We start from the raw sequence: 24,501 nt of genomic DNA, 5'->3' as shown, positions 1-24,501 counted from the left end.
ATTTTCTTCTGCAATGCCACTTGACCCCAATACAAACTCAACAGTGGTTCCAAATAGCCAGAAAATGGCACTTCCAATTTTTCCTACAAGATCTGAATAATTCTTGTCATAAAATGGGCAAATGGTTGGAGGTGCCTGATGTCCAGGCATTCTTTTACACATCGGTCCCTCCCTAGTCTGTTCCCAATGCAACTCATCCCAAATCTTCCTTTTTTCCCTCCCACCTGTCCCCTCAGTCCCACCCCCAAGCATCGCTGAGTCTTTCTAATCTTCCTTTTCTACAGACCCATCTGACCTCTCCCCTCCTCACCAGGCCAAGCTAGGTCCCAATTCTTCCTCAGCCTCTGCTCCTCCACCCTATAATCCTTTTATCACCTCCCCTCCTCACACCCAGTCCGGCTTACAGTTTCCTTCTGTGACTAGCCCTCCCCCACCTGCCCAGCAATTTCCTCTTAAAAAGGTGGCTGGAGTTAAGGCATAGTCAAGGTTAATGCTCCTTTTTCTTTATCCCAAATCAGATAGCGTTTAGGCTCTTTTTCGTCAAGTATAAAAACCCAGTCCGGTTCATGGCTTGTTTGGCAGCAACCCTGGGATGCTTTACAGCTCTAGACCCCAAAACCTCAAAAGGAGAAAAGGCCATCTTATTCTCAATATACATTTTATTACCCAATCTGCTCCCGACATTAAATAAAACTCCAAAAATTAAATTCCAGCCCTCAAACCCCACAACAGGACTTAATTAACCTCGCCTTCAACGTGTACAATAATAGAAAAAAGTTGCAATTCCTTGCCTCCACTGTGAGACAAACCCCAGCCACACCTCCAGCACACAAGAACTTCCAAAAGCCTGAACCACAGTGGCCAAGCGTTCCTCCAGAACACCAGGAGCTTGCTACAAGTGCCAGAAATCTGGCCACCAGGCCAAGGAATGCCTGCAGCCTGGGATTCCTCCTAAGCCATGTCCCATCTGTGCGGGACCCCACTGGAAATAGGACTGTCCAACTCACCCAGCAGCCACTCCCAGAGTGCCTGGAACTCTGGCCCAAGGCTCTCTGACTGACTCCTTCCCAGATCTTCTCGGCTTAGCAGCTGAAGACTGACACTGCCGTATCACCTCAGAAGCCTACAGGACCATCACAGATGCTCTGGGTAACTCTCGCAGTGGAGGGTAAGTCCATCCCCTTCTTAGTCGATACAGAGGCTACCCACTCCACATTACCTGCTTTTCAAGGACCTGTTTCCCTTGCCTCCATAACTGTTGTGGGTATTGACAGCCAGGCTTCTAAACCTCTTAAAACTGCCCAACTCTGGTACCAGATTAGACGATACTCTTTTAAGCACTCCTTTTTAGTTATCCCCACCTACCCATTTGCCTTATTAGGCTGAGACACTTCAACTAAATTATCTGCTTCCCTGACTATTCCTGGGCTATAGCCACACCTCACTGCCACCTTTTCCCCCAGTTCAAAGCCTCCTTCACATCCTCCCCTTGTATCTCCCCACCTTAACCCACAAGTATAGAACACCTCTACTCCCTCCTTAGTGACCGATCATGCACCCCTTACCATCCCATTAAAACCTTATCACCCTTACCCCGCTCAATACCAATATCCCATCCCACAGCATGCTTTAAAAGGATTAAAGTCTGTTATCACTCACCTGCTACAGCATGGCCTTCTAAAGCCTATAAACTCCCCTTACAATTCCCCCATTTTACCTGTCCTAAAACCAGACAAGTCTTACAGGTTAGTTCAGGATCTGCGCCTTATCAACCAAATTGTTTTGCCTATCCACCCCATGGTGCCAAACCCATATACTCTCCTATCCTCAATACCTCACTCCACAACCCATTATTCTATTCTGGATCTCAAACATGCTTTCTTTACCATTCCTTTGCACCCTTCATCCCAGCCTCTCTTTGCTTTCACTTGGACTGACCCTGACACCCATCAGGCTCATCAAATTACCTGGGCTGTACTGCTGCAAAGCTTCAGAGACAGCGCCCATTACTTTAGTCAAGCCCAAATTTCCTCCTCATCTGTTACCTATCTCAGCATAATTCTCATAAAAAACACACGTGCTCTCCCTGCTGATCATGTCCAACTGATCTCTCAAACTCCAGCACCTTCTACAAAACAACTCCTTCTTTCCTTCCTAGGCATGGTTGGATACTTTTGACTTTAGATACCTGGTTTTGCCATCCTAACAAAACCGTTATATAAACTCACAAAAGGAACCCGGCTGACCCCATAGATCCTAAATCCTTTCCCCATCCTCTTTCCATTCCTTGAAGACAGCTTTAGAGACTGCCACCATCCTAGCTCTCCCTGACTCATCCCAACCCTTTTCATTACCCACAGCCAAAGTGCAGGGCTGTGCAATTGGAATTCTTACACAAGAACCAGGACTGTGCCCTGTAGCCTTTTTATCCAAACAACTTGACCTTACTGTTTTGCCTAGCTCTCAAGTCTGTGTGCGGTGGCCACCACCGCCCTAATACTTTTAGAGGCCCTTAAAATCACAAACTATGCTCAACTCACTCTCTACAGTTCTCATAACTTCCAAAATCTATTCTCTGCGCCACACCTGACACATATAATTTCTGCTCTCCAGCTCCTTCAGCTGTACTCACTCTTTGTTGAGTCTCCCACAATTACCATTATTCCTGGCCCGGACTTCAATCCGGCCTCCCACATTATTCCTGATACCACACCTGACCCTCATGACTGTATCTCTCTGATCCACCTGACATTCTCCCCATTTCCCCATATTTCCTTCTTTCCTGTTCCTCACCCCGATCACACTTGGTTTATTGATGGCAGTTCCACCAGGCCTAATTGCCACACACCAGCAAAGGCAGGCTATGCTATAGTACAAGCCACTAGCCCGCCTCTTAGAACCTCTCATTTCCTTTCTGTCGTGGAAATCTATCCTCAAGGAAAGAACTTCTCAGTGTTCCATCTGCTATTCTACTACTTCTCAGGGATTATTCAGGCCCCCTCCCTTCACTACGCATTAAGCTTGGGGATTTGCCCCTGCCCAGGACTGGCAAATTGACTTTACTCAACATGCCCCAAGTCAGGAAACTAAAATACCTCTTGGTCTAGGTAGACACTTTCATTGGATTGGTAGAGACCTTTCCCACAGGGTCTAAGAAGGCCATCACGGTCATTTCTTCCCTTCTGTCAGACATAATTCCTCAGTTTGGCCTTCCCACATCTATACAGTCCTATAACAGACTGGCCTTTATTAGTCAAATCACCCAAGCAGTTTCTCAGGCTCTTAGTATTCAGTGAACTAATAGTCTTTGAAAAACACACCACACCAAGCTCAGCCACCAACTTAAAAATGACTGGACAATACTTTTACCACTTGCCCTTCTGAGAATTCAGGCCTGTCCTCAGAATGCTACAAGGTACAGCCCATTTAAGCTCCTCTATAGACACTCCTTTTTATTAGGCCCCAGTCTCATTCCAGACACCAGACCAACTTAGACTGTGCCCCAAAAAACTTGTCATCCCTATTATCTTCTGTCTAGTCATCCTCCTATTCACTGTTCTCAACTACTCATACACGCCCTGCTCTTGTTTACACTGCTGGTTTACACTGTTTCTCCAAGCCATCACAGCTGATTTCTCCTGGTGCTATCCCCGAACCGCCACTCTTAACTCTTAAAGTAAATAAATAATCTTTGCTGGCAAGGCTATGCTGAACCTCCTTAGGCACCCTCTAATTAGATGTCCTAGGTCCTCCCAATTCTTAGTCCTTTAATACCTGTTTTTCTCCTTCTTTTATTCCATTTAGTTTTTCAATTCATGCAAAAGTGTATCCAGGCCATCACCAATAATTCTACAAGAGAAATGTTTCTTCTAACAACCGCACAATATCACCCCTTACCAGAAAATCTTCCTTCAGCTTAATCTCTCCCACTGTAGGTTCCCACGCCACCCCTAATCCCCCTCAAAGCAGCCCCAAGAAACATCGCCCATTATTTCTCCATACCACCCCCCAAAATTTTCACCATCCCAACACTTTACCACTATTTTATTTTTCTAATTAATATAAGAAGACAGGAATGTCAGGCCTCTGAGCCCAAGCTAAGCCATCATATCCCCTGTGACCTGCGCGCACACATCCAGCTGGCCGGTTCCTGCCTTAACTGATGACATTCCACCACAAAAGAAGTGAAAATGGCCGTTCCTACCTTAACTGATGACATTGTCTTGTGAAATTCCTTCTCCTGGCTCAAAAGCTCCCCTACTGAGCACCTGTGACCCCCACTCCTGCCCACCAGAGAACAACCCCCCTTTGACTGTAATTTTCCTTTACCTACCCAAATCTTATAAAACAGCCCCACCCCATCTCCCTTCGCTGTCTCTTTTCAGACTCAGCCCGCCTGCACCAGGTGAAATAAATAGCCTTGTTGCTCACCCAAAGGCTGTTTGGTGGTCTCTTCACACAGACACAAGTGAAAATAATAGTAGCAAGAAAAATTATTATTTTTTTAAATGACTTTTTTTCTCTAGGTTTAAAATACCCTTGTCAGTTGGTGACAATCAGAACCTGCACTCATAGCACATTCTTGGGGGATAAATTAGAAAACCCCAGAAACTTACAGTGCCCTCACTCTCTACAATACATTTTATTTTCAGGATAGTTAGTGACTGAATCCCTAGAAATAACTACGTATATCTCAGTAGAGGATTTCACTGTCCTGCATTCTGATATTGATGGTTATTGCAGTAACTTAACAATAAGCCATTCTGCCTTATTGATAACAGGGCATCTTTTCCTTTCATTCACACTTGCCTCAAGTCCCCAGTTACAAGTCTCATGGCAGAAACTGAGTTTTCTGAAAGAAACATCAAGAGCAGCTCAGTAAAAGACTTTCGGGTACTTCTGGCTATTGATCCAAAAGGGTATGGATTCAAAGGTGCAGGCATCCCAGAATAACCTGGCATTGTTACCACGAGTAAAAGCCTCTCAGACAGAATTTCCAGAACACTTCTATTCTAGAAGTGGAAGACTTTGTGAACATGAGCTGCTCAGTTCCAGGCCAGCAAAACAAGATTAGTTACCTACAACTGCATTAACCTCATGTCATTGTAGTTAACATTCCATCTTTTTTAATTAGACATACTGTATAAGAAAATCTCCCCCTTCTTTTTTTCTTTTTCACTTATCACTAACCTTACTTTAACAGGCTAGACTTGTACAAACTGGAATAATATGCTTTTAAAATGCTATCTTCTTCCCACTGACTCCTCAAAATTTAGGGGGAAAAAAAGATGTATAATATGTATTCTCAAGCCAATAAAGCATCAGGTAAAATTATTATATAAAGAATAATATATGATAATTCCCCTTGTATACAACATTATTCAGAATAATGGTTAAATATTTTTAAAGTGCCTTTACTGAATTCCTTTACTTTTCACAACCACGCAGTTATTTGCAGAGGTACAAAAATTTAGGTAAATTCAAAATTGCAACATGACCTTGCCAGAAATGTCATGTTTAAAGACAAATTCCGTTTGATTAGGTTTGAAACTCAACTATTAAAGAACAAATAATAAACATTTTATGTGGTAATGGTACACACAATTTCCTTCAAAGAACCCAGCTGGCAACCTGCTACTTTGCTTACAGTCTTAGTTTTACAGGTGACAACAGTGTCATTTTCTGACACAGGGATATTTACAAAGTTAATGATACCACTACAGTTTTAGGAGGTGCACACAGAATCTGTATAGAAGAGAAATGGAAATCAGGGGCTCCCAGATTTGAAGTAAGCAAATTGAGTTGATGAGAACCATGCAAATTTGTCTGCCACATGAAAGTAATAAAAAGGATGACCCTAGGGGCTTTACCAAACTCCCACACAGGGGTTAATCCTCCAGTTTTGGTACCATATGGCTCTAGTTTTGTAAAACATACAATAAGAAGTTCCTTGTATATTAATACCTCTTGTTGCAACTATGTAAATGGAATTGGCCAAATAAAACATCAAATTAATAAAATTGAGTCCAAACAAAACAAGACAACACAAAAAACAAAATATTTGTTTAAATCCGTATTCTAAGGGTGGAATATGAACAAAAGGAGGGACTGTGAAAGAAAAACTGACATGAAGACATGAACCTTACTTTTATTATTAGTAAAATAATGTGCACATCATGTCCCAACTCAAGGAGAAGAAAATGCTTTGCATCCTGAAATTCCCACTCTGCCCTCCCCTGCAAAAATAAAATCAAACAAAAATCCAACAAGATCACTCTGTCTAGTGAGCCATTTTCTGTAAATGACTAACTCCTTGATAGAATGATACCTCTGACTTAAAATACTGATATATGTTCCTATCAGAAAATAGCTGCTTTCTACCAGGAAGAGACTATAAACTTAGAAACTTTAGTAATTTGGGGTCTTTTCTTTAAACTATCTGGTGATTTTTTTTTTTTAATTTGGTGAGCAAAGTTAGCAACTAAAAATCCTCTCTCTTTGTAATTCTTCCATGCCTGTGTCTTCTTCATACATTTATTATCCTGTAAAGAAAACCAAAGAACTAATTATGGTAAAAGTTAGGACGACTTTTAGTGAGAGAGTGAGTTTTGCTTAGGAGGGAGGAATCACTGGAGATGTGGCTTAGTGAAAGAAGAAATGTAAAAGAATACATATTTTCACCTTAGAGGAAAGGTGAAAATACATATTAAAAAAGGAGAGAAAAATAAATAAAATCTACACAAAAACAAGAACCACCACCACTCACATGGAGCCCTTGCAGAACTTGCAGGATCCTGGCCTGTGATGAGGGTCTAAAATCTGGGCTTTTTGCCTGTCAAGAAGAATATCAGGACTGTAATGATGAAGGAAACAAGCCGATGTGGAAAAACATTGATTCCTAAACGCTGTGACCATCTGCTGGCCAAATGGCAAGATATACTTTGTTCCATGGCTGGGAACTGTTTGTAAAAAAGGTTATGTTGTGAACAGATGCTGTAAGTCTCTTTTTAAGAAACTAAAATTCAGGGGCAAAATTAGCTGGAATCAACTTTAAAAACAAGGCTTAAAAAAGCTGACATAAAACTCTAGGACCAGTAGCTAGCAAAAATGTGATTAGAACAGCTCTCTGGGACATTCCACCAAAATACCCTCACCCCAGAGGAGAGGCCTAACTCATTTTTGGAAATTGCAAAGGTGGATGAAACAGGCCTCAAAAGCAAGAGAAATTTTCTGTTTTTCTCTCTCTCTCTCTGCCCCTCCTCCTTTCTCTCTCTCTCTCTCTAGAATATTATTTTAAAAATGGATGTCATTTTTGTCTTATTCATAACTTATCTATGTTTGTTTTACTATAAATGTCTTAAATTACTTGCCATCAAGTTGGGGTTATGTTCTAAGAAGATTGAGAAAGTGTTTTTGTTTTGTTTTTTGAGACAGAGTCTTGCTCTGTTGCTTAGGCTGGAGTGCAGGGGTGTGATCACAGCACACTGCAACCTCCACCTCTGGGGTTCAAGCAATTCTTCTGCCTCAGCCGCCCAAGTAGCTGGGACCACAGGTGCACACCACCACTAATTTTTGTAGTTTAAGTAGAGACGGAGTTTCACCGTGTTGGCCAGGCTGGTCCTGAACATCTGGACTCAAGTGACCTGCCCACTTGGGCCTCCCAAAGTGCTGGGATTACAGGCATGAGCCACCCTGCTCAGCCCAGAGTGCTCCATTTTTAAGCAGTGCCCCCCTTGATTCTGAAAAGTCTGGGGTTGGAGCAAGACCTGGAATATCCATTTCCTTTCTCACTAAATATGGGTTCTGCCTTAAAACTCAGAGAGATGGGATTTTTGTCATAAAATTCTACTAAAACCCTCTTGTTTTAAATAAAAGAAAAACAGAGTTACAAGATTACAACATTAATTTGGCCACAAACCAAAACTATAGTTCAGCTTTCCTAATTCCTACCTCAAATTATGTTCTATTCCATTATTAGACAAGCCCTGACAATTTCCTTGCATGTAGCCTGCTTCTGTGCTCAATTGTGCCCAGCTGCTAGCACAGAATCTAGCTCCTAGCACATAGTAGGTACTCAATAAATATTTGCTGAAAGAACAAATATTCAAATTTATATTTTTATGTGTGCAGTTGCTGAGTCACAAGAGTGTGTATTTTATGTTTTTATGGATGTTGCCAAAGATTGCTTTAAAATGATTCTGCAACTTGATCCTCCCACAAAAAATATGTGAAGATGTCTGGGCAGCTACACTCTCACCAGCAATGACTTTCTTCATGCTTTAAATTTTTACCATTGAAATATTAAAAACTGCTATTTCTATGTTTTGATATTCTTGTTGTTCAATTATGTGAGAGGATGAACATTTTTCATCTGCTTTTGGGCCCTGTATTTCTTTTCCTGTGAATTACCTGTTCATATCCCTGTCCCTTTTATTATTGATTTGTTAATTTTTTAATCCTAATTTAAAGTTTTCTTTAGTTAAGGAAATCAGCTGTTTTTTCTGTCAAATGAGTTGCAAATGTTCCTCTCCATAGTTTTTACTACTTTTACTATAACTTCTTTTGATTCAGAAGTTTAAAATTTCTACATCAAGTTTATCAGTCCTTCTTTTGTAATTTATGGTTTTATATAATATTTAAAAGGCTTTTCCCTTGCAAGATTTCTTTTATATCAACAACATTTTTCTAGTGCTTTTGCTATTTAAGTTGATATATTGATTCTCCAGAAATATATTTTGATGGCAGAGGTAGGGATCTAGCTAACCAAATATTTGGGAACTGTTCAATCATTTAAAAAGTGCAGATACTTCAGAAATAGCTCTGATTGGGTCAGTGGTGACAACAAGTGGTGTCCAATCCAGCTTTGCCTTGGATAATTTACATTTGGTATTCATCAATTCAGATAATAATATAAGGAGCACCACTTCTTTCCTCCCAATTCCTGAATGTTGTATCTCTTCACAAGTCAATTGCCAAGCTATGTGTTTTCATTACACGCTCATGCTCTTAGACTTTAAACCAGGAAATGTGGGTTCTCATCCAAACTCTGCCTGGTCTTGTCATTTTGAGAAAATCTCTTTACTTCTGTGGATTTGTTTCTTTTTCTACACAATGATATATTAGATGATGACCTCCAAGATCTGTCCAGAAATAAAATCCTACAATACTATAATGTCTCCCAATTCTGAATTCCCACACAACTTCACATCTGCCAATACTATGATCCACAATTGGATACCCGTTGGCATCCAACAAGTATTCAATTTATACTCATCTCCTGTATTCCTCACCTCATAGAGCTTTTGCCTTGATGTTCCCTCTGCCTAGAATGCTTTTCTGACAATTATCTGCACATTTCTTAGCCTCTCTTTCTTCAGGTCTGTGATCACATGCAACTCTGGCAGAGAAACCCTCTCCTACTACCTTAATAAAACGGCATATTTGATTCCCTAACTGTCATTCTTTTCACTTTCTCCTGCTTAAATTTTTGGAATATAACTTTTAATACCCAACATATTTTTTATTTATATGTCATTGTATCCTGAAATAGTGTGTGTGTAAAACAGTTTTGTTGCCACGAAAACAACGCCAATATTCCAGTAGCTTGTGGCAACAAACATGTCTTTCCTTGTTTCATGTGAAGGCTGTGGGTAGGCTGCAGCTTTTCTTGGTTCTACTGTGTACAGCTAGGCTCAGCTAGGCTTGCTTCCATTTCAGGACTGAAGAAGAAAAAACATTGCTTCACTAGAAGAAACTGTTCATACAGGAAAGGGGAGGAATACAAGGGTGACAGAGCCAAACCAGGAAATCTCATTTAAGAATTATGATCAGTTGTGACAGTCACATCTTCTCAAGTTCCACTGGCCAAAGCATGTCATGTGCTCAAGTGCAAAGTCAAAGAGTCAAATAGAATATACAGATGCTCCTTGACTTACAATGGGTTTATGTCTTGATAAATCCATTGCAAGTTGAAAATATTTTAAGTCAAAAGTGCATTTAATACACCTAATCTACCAAACATCATAGCTGAACCTAGCTTAACCTTAAACATGATCAGAACATTTTTACATTAGCCTATATTTGGGCAAAGTCATCTAACTCAAAGCCTATTTTATAATAAACTGTTAAATCTCACATGTAATTTAGTGAGTACTGTACTGAAAGTGAAAAACAGAATGGCTGTAGGGCTACTTGAAGTATGTTTCTACTGAATGTGCATCACTTTCACACCATCATAAATTCAAACCATTGTTAAGTCAAAGACTGTATAATTCTTTAACAGGAGTCAAATGACGGTAACTAGGGTTCTCATTAGGTGAAATAATCCTATTGTTAGAAACAATAATCCAATCTATCAAGAAATATAAACTCTATCACTTAGTTCTTCTGCAGTATCCCTAAGATCTAAAATAGTAGGCATTTGGTAGAAACTATTTGAATGAATGAAAAAATAATGACCCTCATCCTTTGTAACTCCACTCTTACCGCTATAACTAACCTCCATTTGGCATCTGCCCTCACAACTATGGCTTTGTTGTGACGTTAAGAGATGAGATGGATTGAATAATCTTTTAAGGTTCCTGGAATAATGAAAAACACTTTCCGCTCAGTAATAAAATGCTTGTATTTTATTAGGCCTTTTAAACAATGTATTTTTCTCACAAATTTTAGAAGAAGTATTGATATGCTACTAATGTAAATTTGGGATGTGGCAGCAACTTAGGCCTGCAGCATACTTGCCACTGCTAACTCCATTGGCACCCTCCACCACCCCTCCCACTTGGCACTGCTAACTCCATTGCCTCCCTCCCACACCCCTCCCACTTGGCACTGTCCACTCATGGCACAGGGAAAAACAGACATGAGTGAGGCTGGGAAGACAAAACCTTACATTCTTCTCCCTTGGTGAGGTAAAACAGCTTTTGGGATAAGTTATCTCATGGAGGGAATTCACACCAAAATATGTGTGATATCTAAATAATTCTGTTGTCTTTTTACCTGAGTTGCTAAGGCTGAATATCATTAGTGGCTAGGAGCTTGTGTTCTGGAGCAAAACAGACTGGGTTTAAACTCCTGGTGCCTTTTTTAGCTGTTTGACTTTGAGTTTGTTACTTAACTTTTCTAAACCTCAGCTTGAAATTTTGTGAATTTACTTGAAGAGTGGTACCTGCTTCATGGGTTGTCATAAGAATTTAAAAGGTGATGTTTCAAAGTGTTTAGCACAATGGTGGCACAGAGTAAACACCTGATAAATAGCATATGTTATTTTCCAAAGGACTTGAATGCATACTGACTCATTATAGTCATAACATTACCCCTCTCTTAGACATGAGGAGGAAAAGAGAAGTAAAATAACTTGCTCAAAACTACACATTCAGGGCTGAAACTCAAGTTTCCTGACTATTATTCCTCTGTTATCTGGATATAAAAGCTAGAACAGATGGAATCATATTAAACTGTTTATCAAGTTCCTATTTATTAATATATATTGTGAGGCTTCCATCCTCCCTCCAACCTCTGGTGCTATTTCTCAGAGTAGATCCACTGGACACTGGTTTCTCAGGTTCTTAATCATTGTTCCAGGAGAAAGAATCTGTGATCAAATTAGCTTAAGGCTGGATGTAAAAGGTTAAGCAGTTTTTATTTCTCTAGAGCCTTCAGTATGCTAATGTTCATTTTGAATCTCAGAAAAAGTTGCAGAACATAGTTGTATTAGTCAGGGTTCTCCAAAGAAACAGAACCAATAGGATATATATAGCTATACATGAGGAGATTATGGGAATTGACTTAGGGTTATGGAGGCTGAGAAGTCCCATAATATGCTGCAGTTTGCAAGCTGGAGAACCAGGAAAGTTGGTGCTGTAATTCAGTCTTTCTGAAGGCCAGAGAACCGGAAAAGCAAATGGTGTCATTCTCAGCTCAAGGCTAAAGGCCTAAGAACTGGGACTGGTTGGGAAGGCCCTATGGTGTAAGTCCTAGAGTTGAAAGGCTCACGAAGCAGGACCTCTGATGTCTGAGAGCAGTAGAAGATGGATGTTCCAGCTCAAGAGCAAAGAGTGAATTTGCCCTTCCTTCACCTGCTGTTATAGCTGGGTCTTCAATGGGTTGGACGGTGCCTGCTCATGCTGGTGAGGGTGGTTCTTTTTCACCCAATCTACTAATTTGAATGCTAATCTCTTCTGGAAACACCCTCACAGAGACACTTAGAAATGTTTTACTGGCTATCTGGGTATTTGTTAACCCAGTCAAACTGACACATAACATTAACCATCATAACAGTATTTCTCATTATTATTTGACCGCATCATGTCTCTGACATCCTCACTCCAAAAAAAGAGAACCTTCTGCAACATTCTTTTTGCAAGACACTCTAAGGGTAATTTAAAATGGAAACCAACACAAAAGAAATGCATGAAAACGTAGAGGGCACACTAATGACTGGATGTATTAAACAAGTGTACCAACTAAGTAAACAAATACAAACTCAACTCCATGGAAGTTGATAGAGAACATTTTGTAGAGTGGCAAATTAAGTCATGATGAGATTGAGTAGAGCCAAGGGATACTAACTTCATTTCATGTGGCTTTAACAATACATAGCAATGTTATCAGATTTCCAATAACACAGGGAGGTGTTTTTTTGTTGTTGTTTGTAGGATTATGTTCTTCATATTCTTGATGATAATGGTTGTTCATATTTTATGTCTGGCAGCTTATCTAATTATTCTTTTTCCTCTCCTTTGAATCCTTTTGGCTCCTGGCATTTTGCTCTTATAATTAAATTAGTTCAACACTCTGATGTTATGAAAACCAGGATCTATTTGGAGCTCTGGATTCAGTGTAACTGATTACTTAATGAAGATTCTCCAAGGACACAGTCACCATCTAATGAATGATGGGTCTCTGTATACATAAAAATAAAGCTACTACAGATTTGATTCTTTTCCTCATTTCAGTTTCTTTAATATAATATTTAGCAAGATGCCCAAGCCAAAGCATAACATAAAATTTCTTGGTATTTTTTAAGTCTGTAAACAGCAAAAGCCTTTTTATTTTTTCAAATTGTGTTATCTCACTTGAGTCTATCAACATCCATGAAAGTAGTCAGTAAAGGCATTATTGGCCCCATCAGACATTAAGTCAGAGACAGTTCCACAGTAATGACTTCCTTAGCTCTCTTCTCCCCACGAGTACATGAGTACATTATTAACTTTGTCAATGGATGTTTCTTTCAAAAGTTATTTTAAAGTGTCACAGTCTCACAAAGCCCTAAAAGACCAATTAATGCCATCCTGAGCCACAGTCTTGTGCCATTTTTCAACTAAGGATATGGAATTTGCATAACATCTGCCAGTGGGATATTTTAAGTGAGTCACAAACAAAAGCAGTTAACTGACTTCCAAATTATACCTCCAGCCCAGAAGCTACCTCAAGCTTCACATTCATTTATCCAAATGTCTGCTAGGTATTTCCACTCAGATGTTCCAAAAGTACCCCAAACACATGTCAGATGTTGAACTCTACGGCTCCCTTCCTACCTTTACCTCTTACAGTCTTGGCTTTAGCACCCCCCTTGAAGTCTTGACTTTTCCCTCTTCCTTACTCAAATATCAAGTTTAATCACCAATTTATATTGCTTTCTCTTCTTCAAGTTTTCTCTAATATCTTCTTGCCTATCCCTTTACTTATTAGGTTTAGCCTCAACTGCTACCTACAGGCTAATCTCACTGCTTTCATTCTTGTCCCTTCAAACTTCCCACACTGATAACTCCCAGAGATGCTTTTTTTTTTTTTTTTTTTTTTTTTTTTTTGAGACGGAGTCTCGCTCTGTCGCCCAGGCTGGAGTGCAGTGGCGCGATCTCGGCTCACTGCAAGCTCCGCCTCCCGGGTTCACGCCATTCTCCTGCCTCAGCCTCCCGAGTAGCTGGGACTACAGGCGCCCGCTACCACGCCCGGCTAATTTTTTTGTATTTTTAGTAGAGACGGGGTTTCACCGTGTTAGCCAGGATGGTCTCGATCTCCTGACCTCGTGATCCGCCCGCCTCGGCCTCCCAAAGTGCTGGGATTACAGGCGTGAGCCACCGCGCCCGGCCCCAGAGATGCTTATTTAAAACACAAATCTGATCATATCATTAACCTGTTTGAAAGTCTTCACTAACTCCTCATCCATCCCTAATAGGATAAATGCCAAGCTCCTGAGCATGGTTCACAGGACCTTCTGTGTGTGGTTTGACTCTCACTCCTGCTCCTTCTGCCTCCTGCTGAAGAGTCATGGTCCCAGAAACCCTGAAACATTTGTATTTTGGCATAAATGCCATACTGTTTCTTACCTCCATGCGATTCTTTTCTTACGATCTTCTTTCTATTAGTAATACAATTCCACTCTCATCCTTTCCTTTCATTTACCTCTTTTTGTTAGGATTTTGCCATTGTAGAAATCTATTCAGGTATCACAAGCTGTAGGAAACGTCCCTGTCTTCCCCTCATTCAATTCACCCAGATCAGATTAGGCTTTTCTCCTGATCTGTGAAAATCACAATGTATGAGTTTGCCACACTACTGAACAATTATTTAATGTGTGCTAGTCCCCTGCATTGGGCTATGAGTTACTTGAAGGTAGGGACTGAGTCTTAAATATTTTTGTTTCTCAACCCCTGGCACAGGCCTTAGCAGAAAGTAGGCACTCCAAGAATATTTGCTAAATTGAATGAATATTCAAAGATATCAGTTACTTTCAGAAAATGTTTCTGTAAATTTATATGAAAATCTACCTATTGGCAACAAAATTTATGAAAGATAATGTCCAACTGAAAGACAGATGATATGTAGGGATATTTAGAAGGACTATAATAGTTTATATGGCATTGGAAAAACTCCAGATCTATGTGATGAGTCTCTCTTTATAAAAATCTGGATCATATATTCCCACCTGTGTAAAGGATGTTTCTTTGCTCTGATGAGAGACAACTGGTTAAAAGGTGTGCGCCTATTTGGGAGGCTGAGGCGGGCAGATTACGAGGTCAGGAGATCGAGACCATCCTGGCCAACATGGTGAAGCCCCGTCTCTACTAAAAAAAATAAATAAATAAAAATTAAAGATTAAAAAATTAACCAGGCATGGTGGCACATGCCTGTAGTCCCACCTACTTGGGAGCCTGAGGCAGGGGAATTGCTTGAACCTGGGAGGCGGAGGTTACAGTGAGCTGAGATCATGCCACTGAACTCCAGCCTGGTGACAGAGCAAGACTCCAACTCAAAAAAAAAAAAAAAAAAAAAAAAAAGGTGTGTGCATCTGGAATGAGGTTGAGAATGCCTGTTTCTCTCTGCCTCAATCAATGTGGGCACCTGCAAATAAAGAAAATAAGTCTTACTCTTTTCTGCTGTCTTCTCCATTCTCTTCCCTAACCCATCCTATCCTCCAGGTGCACCTCTGAGAAAGGGGTTTCAAGTGGTTTGCATTTCTCTCACGTGTCAAAGCAATTAAATGTTCTTACTCTGACTATCTTGCTCATATGTAAGTGACAGTCTTTGGGCACTTTTCTGGCAAGAAGGTAGTTAGACTCCTTTTATGTAGATGTTACTCAGGCTCTAAAATGTCATACTGTCCTTTTCATTGCTAAGTTCTTTTTGTCTGTGTGGTTTATTTTCTCCTTTAAAGAGTATTTTTTACACCCTTGCTCTGTGTTGGCTCTACGGAGGACACAAGGAAATGCAGGGTTCAGGCTCTGTCCTTGAGGACCCAAGACTCTCTGGCTGGGTAGAAAATACACACAGCCTTGTTGACCAACTGTGCTGTATATAATCAAGGGTGAGAGGGCTATCTCTTGGCCGCTGCCATCAGAATTGCAATCTTTTCCTTCACATTATTGAACAGTTGGACCTTACGTGCTGACCCATATACAAAAAAGAATGAGGAGAAAATTGCTGCTGCCATGTTACTGTTTCTAGATAATTATGGAAAGTTGTAATTATTGTGTTCTCTCCCTCCCATTTGTTAATAGCAAAGTAGGGCTATAATTCTTTCTTTTTTTTTTTTTTCTGAGATGGAACCTCGCACTGTCCCAGGCTGGAGTGCAGTGGCGTGATCTCAGCTCACTGCAACCTCCACCTCCCGGGTTCAAGCTATTCTGCTGCCTCAGCCTCCCAAGTAGCTGGGATTATAGGTTTGTGCCATCATGCCCAGCTAATTTTTGTATTTTTAGTAGAGATGGGGTTTCACCATGTTGGCCAGGCTGGTCTCAAACTCCTGACCTCGTGCCCCACCCGCCTTGGCCTCCCAAAGTGCTGGGATTACAGGGGTGAGCCACTGTGCCTGGCATATAATTCTTAAAGATATGTTTGCACAATCATACAGACCTGCCTTAGAAACTCAGCAAGTGTTTATTATTCTGCACCTTCTGATTTAGCACTGGAGATGTCTCCGTTAAAAGCTACATCTTTATAATTATTTGTCTTTAGTCATTGCACAACTTACGTATTACTGAGATGCTCTTTTTAAATTACTGGTGTTCATTATGAGAACTAGACTGTTGGAGTAGCCTCTGTGTCTCCTATTTCTCCTCTCTCCAATCTGCTCCTCACCTTATTCTGCTGACATCCTCTGGCTGCCCATTGCTTTCTGTCCGTACCCTATCAGTGGCTCCCCATAGTCTAGCATGACACGCCCTCAGCATGGCTGCTGTGGTGTACCTCCTTTCAGGCACCCCCTGCCTGTTGACCTCATCTCCCTCTCCCTGTTCTCAATGCATGCTCAACCTCAGCTGTCCCCCAAGTCTGCTGAGCCCTTCACTGGCTCTTTTGCTTTTCTCTTGCTTTCCTTTCCCTAAGATGATCTCACACCTACCCACAGGGAAGCACAATAGAAAAACAAATTTGGCATCGCACAGATGCAGAGTGAATTTTTCTGCTTCCTTAAAACTCATGTAAAGTTGGAAGAGTTATTGAGCAATCTGCATTTCAATATTCTCTTAAAAGTGAAGATTATATGGCTTACTTGTAGCATTATGAAGATTAAAGATATATATAAACATATTCCTTTATAATGTATATTATATATATATATATATATATATATATATAGTTGCCACATAGTAAGGTGCTTATCAATCAATAACCTTTTTTACTAAGTTCCCTAATACCTTTCTTAAATATCTCCAACTGACTGTGGTTCATTGAACTTTCATTCACTCATTTATTCAGGAAATGGATATCAATTAAGTACCTACTATGTATAAGTACTGAGCTAACAAGAGGTATTCATCTCACCTTGTTATAACACTCTGTTGATTCTTCTTATGGTACTTATAAAATCTTGTGCTATAATGAGGATAAGGTACATCTGTCTTTATTTATTTATTTTATTTTTTCGAGACAGTATTGCTCTGTTGCCCAGGCTAGAGTGCAGTGGTGTGATCTCAGTTCACTGGAACCTCCACCTCCTGAGCTCAAGCCATCCCCCTACCTCAGACTCCCAAGTAGCTGGGACTACAGGTGCACAGCACCACACCCAGCTAATTTTTGTATTATTTTTTAATAGAGATGGGGTTTTGCCATGTTGCGCAGGTTAGTCTTGAAATCCTGAGCTCACGCGATCCACCCACCTTGGCCTTCCAAAGTGCTGAGATTAGATACTTGAGGAAAATGGCAGATGGGAGGCAGGACTAAATTGAAGCTCCCACTTGGATATACAGAGCAGCATGTGGATACTCACATAGTGAACTTTTGCTCTAAGAACTATTGCAGAAACATACCAGGAAAGCCCAGAGAATACATACACCCTTTAAAGGAAGTGGATTGCTCCTGAAGGCCCTGGAAGACAGCCAAAAAAACTGTGAGTGCCCCAAGTATGAAAGTGTGAAAGGGGGATTGTCTGTCCCCAAACACACACCCTCACTGAGTAACATGAAGGTCCAGAGCATGGGAGAGGGATTTAAACTTACCTAGAGCCTAGACAAATTTAGAGAGCCAAGTGAAATACAGAGGTAGGAGAAGCAGTGGGAAGAGCCCTGTGGGCTCTCTCAGTCCCCAGGGAAGCCACTTCTGACTGTCTCACACAGGTGCTTGGGGAAGGCTACCAGAGGAACTGGAAAAAGACCACAGGGAGAAGGAAACTCCTAGCTGAACTTGTAACAATTTCAACCAAACACAAAGTTTCCTGGAGAGAGCTTGGGGAAGGGGTGAATTGGGAGGGTAGACACAACACAGAAGGCACAGCAGGTGGGGAGGCACAAAACCTGAAAGCCCTGCTTGGTTTCTCAGCTGGGAGGCTGGTAGCCTGGGGCAAGTTCTCAGCCCTGCTCATCTGCTGCCTAGAAATAAACTTGGTTCTCTTGGGAGGCCACAGTAGGAATGAGACTGGCCTTCTGGGCTGCGTGAGAGCTGGGTAAGGCCTGTAACTGCCTGTTTTCCCCCACTTCCTTGGCAACATGCATGACACAGCAGAGGCAGCCATAATTCTCTGGGGAACATAAGTCAATTGACCTGGGAACCACACCTTGATCCTGCACAGCAGCCACAGCAAGCCCCGCCCAAGAAGAGTCTGAGCTCAGACACACCTAGCCCTGCCCCTATCTGATGGTCTTTCTCTACCTGCCGTAATAGGAAAGACAAAGAACATAATCTTTTGGGAGCTCTAGGGCTCCACCCACTACCTGATCCTTTCTGTACTATTGCAGCTGATGCTTTCCTGAAAGCACCACTCCCCAGCAGGAGGCCAACCAACACAAAACTAGTGCAATAAACAAAACTACAACTAAGGAAACTCACAGAGTCCATTTCACTCCCCTGCCACCTCCACTGGAGCAGGTGCTGTTATCCATGGTTGACAGACCTGAAGACGGATCATATCATAGGACTCTGTGCAGATACCCTCCAGTACCAGCTCAGAGCTTGGTAGCTCCACTGGGTGGCTAGATCCAGAAAAGAAATAACAATCACTGCAGTTTGGATCTCAGGAAGCCCCATCTCTAGGAGAAAGAGAAGAGCTCTGCATCAAGGGAGTGCCCATGGGACAAAAACAAACAAACAAACAAACAAAAAAACTGAACAGCAACCTTGAGCCCCAGGTCTTTCCTCTGACATTGTCTACCCAAATGAGAGGAAACCAGAAAAATAATTGTGGTAATATGACAAAACAAGGTTCTTTAACACCCACAAAAGATTACACTAGCTCCCAAACACTGTATCCAAACCAAGAGGAAATCCCTGAATTTCAAGTAAAAGAATTCAGAAGGTTAATTATTAAGCTAATCAAGGAGGCACCAGAGAAAAGTGAAGTCCAACTTAAGGAAATAAAAACAATTATACAAGAATGAAAAGAAAAATCTTTGGTGAAATAGATAACATAAATAAAAATAATCACAACTTCTGGAAATAAAAGACATATTTAGAGAAATGCAAAACACATTAGAAAGTCTTAGCAATAGAATCAAACAAGCAGAAGAAAAAACTTCAGAGCTCAAAGACAAGGTTTTTGAATTAACCTAATCCAACAAAGACAAAGAAAAAAGAATTTCAAAAAATGAACAAAGCCTCCAAGAAGTCTGGGACTATGTTAAATGATCAAACCTAACAATAATTAGCATTCCTGAGGAAGAAGAGAAATCTAAAAGTTTAGAAAACTTATTTGAGGGAATAATCGAGGAAAACTCTCCAACCCTTGCTACAGATCCAGACATCTAAACACAAAAAGCTCAAATAACACCTGGGAAATTTGTCATGAAAAGATTATCACCTAAGCACATAGTCATTAGGTTATCTAAGGTCAAGAGGAAGGAAAGAATCTTAAGAGAATCAGGTAACCAATAAAGGAAAACCTATCAAATTAGCAGCAGATCTCTCAGCAAAAATGCTACAAACTAGAAGGAAGTGGGTTCCTATCTTTAACATCCTTAAACAAAACAATTATCAGCCAAGAATTTTGTATCCAGCAAAACTAAGCTTCATAAATGAAGGAAGGATGCAGTCTTTTTCTTTTTTTTTTTTGAGATGGAGTCTCACTCTGTCACCAGGCTGGAGTGCAGTGGCGTGATCTCAGCTCACTGCAACCTCCACCTACTGGGTTCAAGCGACTCTCCTACCTCAGCCTCCTGAGTAGCTGGGACTACAGGCACATGCCACCACATCCAGCTAATTTTTGTATTTTTAGTGGAGACGGGGTTTCACCATGTTGGTCAGGTTGGTCTAAAGCCCCTGACCTAGTGATCCACCCACCTTGGCCTCCCAAATTGCTGGAAATACAGGTGTGAGCCACCGTGCCCAGCAGATGCAGTCTTTTTCAGATGAAATGCTGAGAGAATTTGCCACTACCAAGCCAGCACTACAAGAACTGATAAAAGGAGCTCTAAATCTTGAAACAAATCCTAGAAATAAACCAAAATAGAACCTCCTTAAAGCATAAATTATACAGTACATACAAAACAAAAATACAATTAAAAAACCAAAGTATTCAGGCAACAAATAGCAAGATGAATAGAATAGTACCTCACATCTGAATACTAACATTGAATATAAATGGCCTAAATGCTCCAGTTAAAACATACAGAATAGCAGAATGGATAAGAATTCACCAACGAAGTATCTGCTGTTTTCAAAAGACTCACCTAACACATAAGGACTCACATAAACCTAAGCTAAAGGGGTGGAGAAAGATATTCCTTGCTAATAGACACAAAGAACAAGCAGGAGTATCTATTCTTATATCAGACAAAATAAACTTTAAAACAACAGTAGTTAAAAAAGACAAAGAGGGACATTATATAATTATAAAAGAACTTGTCAAACAGGAGAATGTCACAATCCTAAAAAAATATGCACCTAACACTGGAGCTCCTAAATGTATAAAATAATCACTACTAGATATTAGATATGAGTTCTAGATTTCTCTTCAAAGAATCGATATGTCAGCATGTTCAATGCTTTACCTTCTACTTTTAAACTTAACTTCCTTGTAAAGCAACCTTTTCTGATTACCTGCTCCACCCTGACTCATTCCGATTATCAGCTCCACTCTGACTCATTCCTATTACCTGCTCATTCTCCACCCTGACTCATTCTGATTTCCTGCTCTGCCATAACCACTTTTCCTGCCAAACCACTCACCCTGTCATTCTCTTTAAATTAGCCAAGCGGAATTAGTTTAGCCTGTGCTGTCTAACCCTAGCCAATAGGGGAATGACACAGCAGCAGAGGCCACGTGCATCAAGGATAAGAATGCTTTCCCCTCCTTTGTCCAGGTGTGCGCTCACCATTGCTCCATCTGTAAGCAAGCACCCTTCTATAGAATTACATTGCCTTGCTGAGGATTAAAAAGAAAATGTTATATTCCAGTGCTACTTCTTTTGTGGCACCAAAACTTTGTTTATAACATAGACCTAAGAAATAAGATAGACAAGAACACAATACTAGTGGGAGGTGGAATTCAATACTCCACTGACAGCACTAGATAGGTCATCAAGACAGAAAGTCAACAAAGACACAATTGATTTAAACTATACTCTAGAACAAATGGATTTAATGGATATTTACAGAATATTCTGCCTAATACCTGCAGAAGGTACATTCTATTCATCAGCACATGGAACAGTCTCCAAGATAGACCATATGATAGGCCACAAAACATATCAAATTTAAGAAAATGAAAATTATTTCAAGTACTCTCTCAGACTACGGTGGAATAAAATTGGAAATCAACTCCAAAAGGAACCCTGAAAACCATGAAAATACGTGGAAATTAAATAACCTGCTCCTGAATGATTGTTGGGTGAACAATGAAATTAAGATGGAAATTAAATAATTATTTGAACTGAATGATAATAGTGACACAACCTATCAAAGCCTCTGGGATACAGCAAAGACTGTGTTAAGAGGAAAGTGTTCATAGCCTTAAATGTGTATATCAAAAAGTCTGAAAATTCATGGAAATTAAATAACCTGCTACTGAATGATTGTTGGGTGAACAATGAAATTAAGATGGCAATTAAATAATTCTTTGAATTGAACGATAATAGTGACACAACCTATCAAAACTCCTGGAATACACAAAGACTGTGCTAAGAAGAAAGTTAATAGCCTTAAATGCCTACATCAAAAAGTATGAAAGAGCAAAATTAGCAATCTAAGGTCAAATCTCAAGGAACTGCAAAACAAGAACAAATGAAACCCACGCCCAACAGAAGAAAAGAAATAAGAAAGATCAGAGCAGAACTAAATGAAATTGAAAGCAATAATAAATAAATATATAAATAAATAAGACAAGACATGAATGAAACATAAAGTTGGTTCTTTGAAAAGATAAATAAAATTGATAGACCATTAGTGAGATTAACCAAGATAAGAGAAAAGATCCAAATAAGCTCAATTAAAAACAAAACAGGAGATATTACAACTGATATCACAGAAATACAAAAGATAATTCAAGGATACTATGAACACCTTTACGTGCATAAACTAGAAAATCTAGAGGAGATGGATAAATTCCTGAAAACATGCAACTCCCCTAGATTAAACCAGGAAGAAATAGAAGCTCTGAACAGACTAATAACAAACAGCAAGATTGAAGTTGTAATTTTAAAATTGCCAAAAAAAAAAAGTCCAGAACCAGATGGAGCCACAGTTTAATTTTATCAGACATTCAAAGAAAAATTTGTACCAATCCTATTGACACTATTCCAAAAGATAGAGAAAGAGGGACTCCTCCCTAAATCATTCTATGAAGTCGATGTCACCATAATACCCAAACCAGGAAAAGACATAACAACAACAACAAAAACTATAGACCAATATCCCTGATAAACATAGACGCAAAAGTCCTCAACAAAATACTAGCAAATTGAATCCAGCAGCATATCAAAAAGATAATCCACCATGATCAAGTGGGTTTCATACCAGGGATGCAGGGACAGTTTAAAGTACTCAAGTTAATAAGTGTGATACACCACATAAACAGAATTTTTTAAAAATCACATGATTATCTCAATAGATGCAGAAGAGCATTTAACAAAATCCAACATCCATTTATGATTAAAACCCTCGGCAAAATCAGCACTGAAGGGACATACCTTAAGGTAATACAACTCATTTATGACAAACCCACAGCCAACATAATACTGAATGGAGAAAAGTTGAAAGCATTCCCCCTGAGAACTGGAACAAGACAAGGATGCCCACTTTTGCCACTTTTATTGAACAGAGTACTAGAAATCCTAGCCAGAGCAATCAGACAAGAGAAATAAATAAAGGGCATCTAAATCAGTAAAGAAGAAGTCAAACTGTTGCTCTTTGCTGATGATTTGATTGCATACCTAGAAAACCCTAAAGATTCATCCAAAAAACTCCTAAAACTGATAAATGAATTCAACAAAATTTCAGGATACAAAATTAATGTACACAAATCAGTATCTCTTCTATACAACAACAGTGACCAAACTGAGAACCAAATCAAGAAGTAAACCCCTTTTACAATAGCTGCTAATAAAATAAAATAAACATAAAATAAATTACATATTTAGGAATATACCTAACCAAGGATGTGAAAAACCTCTACAAGGAAAACTATAAAATACTGCTGAAAGAAGTCATAGATGACACAAACAAATAGAAACACATCTCATGCTCATGGATGGGTAGAATCAATATTGTGAAAATGACCATACTGCCAAAAGCACTTTATAGATTCAATGCAATTCTCACCAAAATACCACTATCATTCTTCACAGGACTAGACAAAAATTCCTAAAAATTCATATGGAACCAAAAAAGAGCCTGCATAGCCAAAGCAAGACTAAGCAAAAACAACAAATCTGGAGGCATCACATTACCTGACTTCAAACTATACTATAAGGCTACAGTCACCCAACAGCATGGTACTGGCATAAAAGTAGGCACATAGACCAATGAAACAGAATACAGAACCCAGAAATAAACCCAAATACTTACAGCCAAGTGACATTCAACAAAAACATAAACTGGGGAAAGGACACCCTATTCAACAAATCGTGCTGGGGTAATTGGCAAGCCACATGTAGAAGAATATAACTGGATCCTCATCTCTCACTTTATACAAAAATCAACTCAAGATGGATCAAGGACTTAAATCTAAGACCTGAAAAATTATAGAAGATAACATTGGAAAAATCCTTCTAGACATCGGCTTAGGCAAAGACTTTGTGACCAAGAACCCAGAAGCAAATGCAACAAAAACAAAGATAAATAGATGGGACTTAACTAAACTAAAAGGCTTCTGCACAGCAAATGCAACAAAACAATGATAAATAGATAAGACTTAATTAAACTAAAAAGCTTCTGCACAGCAAAAGAAATAATCAGGAGAGTAAACAGACAACAGATAGAGTGGGAGAAAATCTTCACAATCTATATATCTGACAAATGACTAATATCTAGAATCTACAAGGAACTCAAACTAATCAGCCAGCCAAAAAAAAAATAATCCCATCAAAAAGTATGCTAAGGACATGAATAGACAATTCACAAAAGAAGATATAC

This window comes from Pan troglodytes, chromosome 5, assembly GCF_028858775.2.
Source record: "Pan troglodytes isolate AG18354 chromosome 5, NHGRI_mPanTro3-v2.0_pri, whole genome shotgun sequence".
NCBI classification, from domain to species: Eukaryota; Metazoa; Chordata; class Mammalia; order Primates; family Hominidae; genus Pan; species Pan troglodytes.
Note: the sequence above shows the minus strand (reverse complement) of the source record.